This window comes from Canis lupus, chromosome 1 (assembly GCF_011100685.1).
Source record: "Canis lupus familiaris isolate Mischka breed German Shepherd chromosome 1, alternate assembly UU_Cfam_GSD_1.0, whole genome shotgun sequence".
NCBI classification, from domain to species: Eukaryota; Metazoa; Chordata; class Mammalia; order Carnivora; family Canidae; genus Canis; species Canis lupus.
This window is the reverse complement of record NC_049222.1, coordinates 27886775-27896132: the sequence shown is the minus strand read 5'-3', so window position 1 is coordinate 27896132 and position 9358 is coordinate 27886775. Positions and strand designations below refer to the sequence as shown.

General features: G+C 44.5%; 1 long non-coding RNA gene across 1 annotated transcript; it reads left to right on the top strand.

Annotated features, from left to right (window-relative positions):
- LOC119870651 lies at positions 1 to 7689 on the top strand. The gene is made up of 4 exons (XR_005353052.1): positions 1 to 115; positions 992 to 1115; positions 2866 to 2994; positions 5254 to 7689. It is a non-coding gene; the product is annotated as an uncharacterized LOC119870651 (long non-coding RNA).
- Positions 7690 to 9358: the final 1669 nt, after the last annotated feature.

Here is a 9358-nt window from a genome sequence, read left to right as displayed (position 1 = left end):
GGCACTTTCAATCAAATGTGATTGTGATGATGTCACCCCTTTCAGGAGGATGATTCCGTTCTTCAGGAATACCTGATCTTTCTGGCACTTGCAGAAGATAATTGCTTTGAAACAGGTAAGTGTCACGTCTCTCTGCAGAGCCCAACATTGCTGTGAGTGAGCTGTGTCCCCTGGGTGCCTCCTTCAGGAAGCCAGGCGTGCCTAGGTAGGGTGACACAAGCAGTGCATCCTGGCCCTGAGAGTCTCTAACTTGGCAACCCTCACTCTCCTCTGTGGAGCTAGGGTTCACGATGAGTTTCACAGTCCTATTTGCTTTCTTCCAGGAGTTTCTGGTCTCCTGTGCACCTCTGGCTGCCCTAGTGGATATTTATTTTATAGTGTGGAGTTTTTCCATTCAGGTATTCTTGACCTGGTTTTTAACTAAAGGTAGCCTTCCTGGATCAATCACATCCCTGAAAGCATATATTTCATAAGAAACACTTTCTTTAACAACGTCTTAAATTCTTTATAGACTATGTTTGCACACTGTTACCTTTCTCCAGGAGGGTTTACCTTACAAAACGTCAGCATGGGGTTTCAAGATGCAAATATGTCTAAGGCTACCACATACTGTTTGAGCCTTGAGACCATGCACATATTTGAACTGGCCGGATTTGGGGGCACACCATGCCCACATCCTGTTTGATCCTATCCAGGTCCTTGCGACAGCTGGGTGGTCAGTGCCATGTGCCATTCTCCTGGCGGCTGGGAGATGCTGCCCGGGGGAGGCTGCCTGGGGTACCCGCGGCCACCCTGAGGGAGCTCCTTTACAAGCTGTGGGCACAGCCAACCCCGCTGGCAAGTGGCTTTCAGCTAAAGGGAAAATGGGATCCTGCGTTAGCCTAGCTTTCCCCAGTCCCGAATCCACCCCAGCTGGAATGACATGATTGAACTGCATTTGGCAACCGTCCAGGGAACCAGGACCACAGCTCCCACTTTTGTTTGCATGCAGAGCTTTTCTCATCCTGGTGACATCTGCTTGCCAAAGTTGAGCAGGTGGGGGTTGATCATTGAAAAAGAAAACACTATTATACGCTATGGAACTGGACTGAGGGCTTGCAGTGACAGCCATCACGGTGAGTGTAAGGCCCACGTGGGCGCTTCACCCCAGGGGGGAATATGGGGGCTCCTTGCTTTGTCTCATTTGCATTCCTTTCCTGCCTCCTCTTCCTCCTTGTCCTCCCCCTTCCTTCTTTTTATTTTTTGGTATGTTTTATTGATGTGCCAACTCTGGATTTTTTTTTTTTTTTATATCTGCATCATCAAACATTCCCCACCTCGCCTCCCTCTGCCTCCCCCAGCCTTAGGTATTTCTCAGATACGGTCAGAACAGCCTGTACTCAGAGCTCATATCCCTGGCGACCTGTACAGGCATTTCTCTCGCTGAGTATTGCTAAGTAAGATGAAGTGTTAAGATTATGGGGATTTGTATTAGGTTACAGACTCTGAAACATCATGTGAGGTGGGGTGACAACTAATGTTCCCTGGCATATTTTCTGAGCTTGGCCTCTCTGTAATCTGTGTAGTTTTCAAGGAAATGGCTGAGTGGTTTCGTTCTGGTCAGATGGCAGAGAATGGGAAACATATTAGGAAACACTCATCTTCTCTTCAAATTGTGCCATAGAGCAGGAACTGAGGGACAGTCCAGCTTGGCTAGTCATCCTTAGCGTTGACCTTCTGTATGGGCTAACACACACCGAGGTGCTCTCCTGGTATGATGATTGCTAGGGTGGCTGGTGAAATATGGGCTCCTTGTGAGCTGGTTGGTTCCTTCCACGGGGCTGCTCCTTACTGGGAAGAATTGATGCTGTTTCCCTCTCTGCTGCCTCAGTGTCCTGGGGTGGGAGAGCCCAGGGCAGGAGAGAGGTGCCCCGAGTGCTGGGCAGAGAACCGCAGCCATCTATAACCTTCCCCACTGGAGTCCTGGCCAATCTCACGGAGGGGAAGTGCATGAGATTTGGGATCTATTTGTATGCACCAATTGAATCCTCATGGATCCTGCCCTCTTGGTTCATGGCTCACAGTTTCTGTTAATCTGCAGACAGTATGAATGACAGTAGGCTGAAGATGGCTTCATTGTGAATGCTTCTTGACCGGCTAAAGAAATACATACTGACCATCTTAGTGCTCCTTGAGTAATGAAAATAAAATCTTTCTCTAATCACAAATTGTTTTTTACATATGAATCAGAGTTCACAAATCCTAGTTAACATAGCTAGTTTTATTTATAGGATGTGCATGGAGAGTGTAGAGCCCTGGATTAGGGGGTAGGGGGTACCCAGCTGTGGTTCAGTCTGGGGTCTGGTATGACTGTGGCACGGCCTGGCTAACTGTAGAAGACTAGAAAGAGCCAGGCCCCCATGCTGCATGTCCGCAAAGGGAGTGGGGCTGATGCCTAAGGGCCGTAAACCCAGGACTGCTGGCCTAGGAAGTGAGAGCACCCTGTGGCCATGACCACCTGGGAGCCAAAAGGGCACCTCTCTTACCAGGGGCCACCCCTTGTAACTGGAAATACAGAGGAGAAGTTCCCAAACTCTGGAAAGCAGGGAGTGGCCTCAGGACATATTGTAGACAGAGAGGCCCTGCTGGAATTCACAAATGGGGCTCCGATTCCCAGCAGGGAGACAGGAAAAAAACAAGACAGAACCCTAATGCTAAACAGTGCTCGGAGCACCAGGTTACCCAGAGGGGGACCTGTCACCAGGCCTGCAGGCAAAACAGTCTTATCTCCACGACCTGGTTATCAGAACCAAGGCACAAGGTCAGGGTTAAATGAACCACCACGTTGACTTGAACTGGAAGCTCCTTTAATGCCTTATTTTTCAGCCCAGAGGATGCTCAGCCTATTTGTCAAGTTCAAGTGGATGGCGCATGTGTGGAAGAAGGGAAGGAAGTGGATGGAGAAATGGGCTGCAGAAGCTGGGACCCAGCCAAAACCAGTCTAGCGTGGCAGCTGTGAGTTCAACATTAGATAGGGTATCTTAAAGCATTGTGGAAAAAAATCCATATGAAAACTATTAGGGGGATCCCTGGGTGGCGCAGCGGTTTGGCACCTGCCTTTGGCCCAGGGCGCGATCCTGGAGACCCGGGATCGAATCCCACATCGGGCTCCCGGTGCATGGAGCCTGCTTCTCCCTCTGCCTGTGTCTCTGCCTCTCTCTCTCTCTGTGTGACTATCATAAATAAATAAAAATTAAAAAAAAAAAAAAGAAAACTATTAGGTAAAATAAGATGGAAGAACTGAAGTTTTCTGAGACAGAGATGCCAGGATGTTTCCAACTGTCGAACTTTTGCCAGTGCCTATTCTTCGGCCCCAATTCAGCTTCCTGCTGTTCCACTACTTTGGCATCTCCTATTTATTCGACTTAATCTTCTGAAACTCAGGTCAATCACCCTTTCCCCGGGAAGCCTGGTCTGCAATCCTGACAAGGTGACATCCTCTTTCAGAGCTTCTCAGAGCACTTAGCTGAGTTAGAATTTTACATAGTTTTGCTTGGCTAGTTCATTATCTTTGGTCTCTCTCCCACTAGAAAGGTGAGCTTCACAAGGACCCAGAGTGTGTCTGTCCTGTTAGCTGCTGGATCCCTAGCAACCCCAGTGCTGGTAGATTTCAGGTGTTCAACAATTATTTATTGAATGAATGAATATTTTGAGAGAAATTAAAGATTTTCAGTAGGCAAAAGCAGGAGTATGGCCGTTCATCAGCTTGTAGAGCACTGATGAACATAGGTTGTTCTGGAAATACATATCTATGCCTCCCAAGGCATCTAGGGACACCAGACTGTGCGGAGTTACACAGCTTCCAAATAAGTCCTTCCACAGTAGCCCAGGTTTGACATAAAAAGCAAAAATGAAGATCAGTAGATTCCTTAAGGAGATTCAAGTTCATCTATTGGGCAAAAACATGGCAGCAAACTCCTAGCCTGTTTTTTTCCTTCTCCCTACCTCCTACACTCTGTATCTTCTCCACACAAATCTATGTGGAGTAGATAATAGAATAGAGTAGAATAAATAGTAGAATAAGTAACATAAAAATAAACACTGAGTACATTCTTTTAGGGGAAAAGATCTCATGTCCATAGCCTGAATGGAGGCTGTAGAAGTGGGGTGCCATTCATTTGGTTTTGATAAGTGTAGAGTTCTCTGATTTTTTAGCAGCAGAATCTGGTATTGGCTGTCGTGTAAGTCACATAAATTAGGGAAAACTGGAAGCCAGGGCTTGGGAATAAATACAAACTGAAACGTTTCTATGTAGCCAAAACCACTACTTAGTTTTGCTTGGTTATAGCTGTGTATTACAAAAAAAAAAAAATCCCATTTTTATTCTATTTATCGTCTTGCTTTTTATTCTAGGAGAGAACAGCTGCTTGGGCTGCTCTCAGCCCAGAGCATTTTTTTTTTTTTAAATAGAGAGGGAGGGGGAGAGAGAGAGAGAGAGAGAGAGAGGAGCAGAGGGAGAAGAGAGTCTTCAGCAGGCTTCACAGCCAGTGTGGAGCTGATGGGGGGCTTGATCTCACAACTCTGAGATCATGACCTGAGCAGAAACCAAGTTGGGCACTTAACCAAATGAGTAGCCCAGGCGCCCCCTGCCCAGAGCACCTTACACCTTCTAGCCGACCAGCCGACTAGCAGACTTTACCCAATGGGAGGAGGAAATTTCTCAAAGGAAAATTAAAATGCTGTTTCCTGAAGAATGAAGTAAGAGTTCAGGGAACTATCAACAGATGATTGTGTGAACAAAATGTGGTGTTTACACACAATGGACTATTTTTAGCCCCGCCCCCGCCCCGCCCCCGCCGGACCCGGCTGCCCTGCTTCCTCCACCCGTTACCAAGGTTGGTTCGCGGCCACCGCAGCTGCGCAGTGGCCCAGGCTGGACACACCGGTCACCTGGATTCCTCCCTCCTCCCGGCGGCTCCCACAGCCTGGCCTCTGTATTAGCTTCCTGGGCCACCTTAAATGATCACAAATAGGGGATCCCTGGGGGGCGCAGCGGTTTGGCGCCTGCCTTTGGCCCGGGGCGCGATCCTGGAGACCCGGGATCGAATCCCACGTCGGGCTCCCGGTGCATGGAGCCTGCTGCTCCCTCTGCCTGTGTCTCTGCCTCTCTCTCTCTCTCTCTCTCTCTCTCTCTCTGTCATAAATAAATAAATAAATCTTAAAAAAAAATCACAAATGTGTTGCTTAAACCAACAGAAATTTACTGTCTTACAGACCCGAAGAAGTCCCCAGTGAAGATGGCTCCAGGCCCACGCTCTGCCCGAAGACTCGAGGGGGGAATCTGTCCCCACACCTTTCTCTTAGTTTCTGATAATCTTGGCATTTCTTGGCTTAGAGATGCAACACTCCAACCTCTGTCTTTGTCATCACATGACATTCTCCTGGGCTTCTGCGTCTCTCTTCTTCTTCTTATGAGGACACTAGCTGTACTGGATTTAGGACTCCCCATAACTGGTGTGACCTTACCTTGGCTTCCTCGACCTAAACTGGACTACATCTACAAAGACTTTATTTCCAAATAAGGTCACATTCATGGGTCCTGGGACTTCAGTACGTCTTTCTGAGGGACAAAATTAGATCCGTGGCAGCCTCTAAACCCTGTTAATTCTACCTATTACCCGTCTTCATGCCCGTCTTCCTCTTCATCCTCACTGCCATTCCCTTGGTGCAAGTCCTTGTCTGGATGTATTCAAAGTCTCCCAACAGCCTTGGAAGAATATTGTTGTTATTTTGTAAGATTGACTGCTAGAAGTGGAATTGCTAGGTGAAAAGGCTTTATAATTTTGGTAGATACTACCAATATTTCTCTAAAGAAGATATTTTAATTTGCAGACTTAGATCTGATGTCTAAGAGACCCCTTTCCCACTGACTGTTGTCAACACAGAATTTTCCGAATTCAGAAAATTGTTTTGCAAACCCCATTGTTTTAAACCATTGTTTCAATATTTGCACTTGTATTTTCCTCATCACCAGGGACTCAGACCACAACTCACTGTGCTGACAGTGGCTGGGCCCCTTGCGCTGGTGCTGTCCCCTCTCCTTGCTCTGCCATCACAGGCAGCCTTGTGGACACTCAGCAGTAGGTGAGACAGGAAAAGCAGGTTCCCATCCTCGTGTGCTCACATGCTAAGGGGTACAGAGCAGGCTCTTCCATGCGGTCTCATGGCTGAGTAAGCATGCAGGTAGACAACCTCCTTCCTTATGCCTGGTGCTCACGCAACCCTCCCATGGATTGGTTTGGGGACTAGAGGCCAGCATCCCTGTTCCTGACAAAGCACCTTTCGTCAGGCTTGCACTTAGTTACCTGGATGATTCCCTTTCTCCTTCCATGAGGCTGACCTGCTTCTGGAGGATGGATGGAGTGGTGGGGGTAAGGTGGAAGGACCAGTTTTGCCAACACTATAAGGCTGAAGGAAATTGAGACAGCTCATTGACACTATTCACAATGTGTGGCTTTGTGGAGACGGGCCTTGGCTTTGGAGCTTTAGCCAAGATGTCAAGATTAAAGAAAGCTCATGCTGCATTTTGCTATGTATATGTTACAGATGTGTCCACACATGGGGACATGTTTGTAGGGGCACACTCACACTCTTACTCTGGGGAACGGGATGTCTGTGTCTTTTTACCCACGTTATTGCGCATGCATGGGGCCACTTTTACTTTGCTTTATGTGGTTTTATATTGCTTAAGTTTTCAAAACAAACATTTGTTACTTTTACATATACAAAAATCTAAACAATAATTCACCTTCGAATAGCTTTTTACTAGGTTGTAGAGAGTACTGGTATCAAAACATTGAACAATTTTTCTTTCAAAAGAAAAGGACTAATTTATAAATAATTTTCTGAATGCATGTCCTATGTACACCTTTGGAACAGGGTTTACTATCTTCCTTTTTGTAAAAACTCCCACAATACTTTGTACAGGTATTCCCAAATAGGAAGCTAAAGGTACAAAGGAAGGAAAGAAGGGGAAAGGGAGGAGAGGAGGGAGACAGAAAGGGAGGGATAGAGGGAAAGAAGGCAGGAAGGAGGGAAGGAAATTGAGTAGTCAAGATAAGGGAATCCTGAGGACTGCTCAGATGCCTGCCACAGTCTCATGACTCCTTTTTAATGTTACACAAGACTTCATTGTGATTTAAATTTATCTTGCAAAGATTCTATTGCAAGCCTGATGCTTAGTTCAATAGGGAGGTACTTATCTGATTACTGCCTCCAAGACCTCTGAGCTTGTCTTTCTCCTCAGAAAAGGCACAGGGAACTCTTTGAAGTTTTCTATGAAATTATGTGTTCAAGGGCTATCTGTATCCAAGAAATTTGATTGTGCTTCAAGAGTCGATCAAGTTCTTGAAGGTGATGGAAAATGATCCAGAACTGCCTCTGACCTGAGTCACAAGCCCTGTGGTCTGCCTCACTGGCTGGTGCTTGGATTCCAAACTCTACTTTGAATCTTCGCTCCAGGAGAGCGGAAAATGAACTCAAGCTTTCTTCTTAAGAATTCTGGGAAAACAACAACAACAACAAAAACCAAGAGATAGAGATAGAACAACAACAACACAAATGGCTACTAAATATAGAAAAATTATCCAGCCTCATGAGGATTCAAACAGTTGTAAATTTGAACAATGAATATAATTTTCCACCTTTCAAATTGACAGGGATTATTATTTTATTTTAATTTTAGTTTAGGTTAGTTTAGTTTTTGACAGGAATTTTTATTTTTTTATTTTTATTTATTTATTTATAATTTATTTTATTTTTTTAAATAAATTAATTTTTTATTGGTGTTGATTTACCAACATACAGAATAACACCCAGTGCTCATCCCGTCAAGTGTCCCCCTCAGTGCCCGTCACCCACTCACTCCCACAGCCCACCCTCCTCCCCTTCCACCACCCCTAGTTCGTTTCCCACAGTTAGGAGTCTTTATGTTCTGTCTCCCTTTCTGATATTTCCCACACATTTCTTCTCCCTTCCCTCATATTCCCTTTCACTATTATTTATATTCCCCAAATGAATGAGAACATACACTGTTTGACAGGAATTTTTAAAAGGACACTATCCAATGGCTAAGGAAGCAAACATTCTCATATTCTGCTGCTAAAAATTAATCAGAACTAAATTTTTAGAGTCTAATTTTCGATCTGTATACATAGGTGCATATATTTGAACCAGCAGTAACACTTTTAGGAGTTTATTTCAGAAAATATCCTGGAGCTCCTGGGTGGCTCAGTGATTGAGAGTCTGCCTTTGGCTCACGGCATGATCCTGGGGTCCTGGGATCGAGTCCCACGTCCAGCTCCCTGCATAGGGCCTCTTCTCCCTCTGCCTGTGTCTCTGCCTCTCTCTCTGTGGGTCTCTTATGATTAAGCAAATAAAATCTTTAAAACAATCCCACTTTGCCCATGAAAGATGTTCATGTCTCCCTGGAACTTCCTGCAGCCTTAAGAATGTTGAAAAACTTTCAGAGACCTAAATTGACTTAAAAAATATCGCTATATTATCATATTTTACATATTGTATATTCATCCCTTTCAAGTTATTGATTTTTTTTAGTAAATTGACAAAGTTGTGCAACCTGCACCATCGATCTGTTTTAGAACACTTTCATCACCCCAATGGATACATTTACTACTATTCTCCATTGTCTCCCTACCCTACCCACCCCTTTAACACCCCCCCCCCCCCAGTCACCCATGAATCTACTTTTTGTCTTCATAGCTTTGCCTTTTCTGGATATTTTGTATAAATAGAATCACATAACATGGTCTCTTTTGTCTGGACTTTTTAAAACTGAGCATAGTATTTTTGGAGTTCATCCACGGTACAGAACATATCTGTAGCTTGTTTTTTTTTTTTTTTTTTTTACTACTGAATCATATTTCATTGTATGGATGTACGAGTAAATTGACTCATAAGTATACATATCGTTTAAATAAGTGATACAAACAAGAAGAAAATCTCCCTGCTGACATTTTAGGAGCATCATAAAATTATATCTCTGAGATATTATTTCTAATATGGAAATGGAACGTTTATTTTATAAAACACTGTCCAATCCGTCAATAATTTGCACTACTATTTTAAATATTAATTCATTAGTTCATGCCAATTGCTGTGCCAGGTTTTGGTGAACTGGGCATACTAAGACATAATCATTGCCCTAAACAAACTCAGATTTTTATGAGGAGATAGAGATAGAACATAAGGGGAAGAAATGAAAAAGGTTAGCTATTGGTGGAACATCGAAGCAACCAGACTTAAAATTTTAAGTTGGAACATTAAATATTTATTAAATATTTACCAGGTACCAAATTCA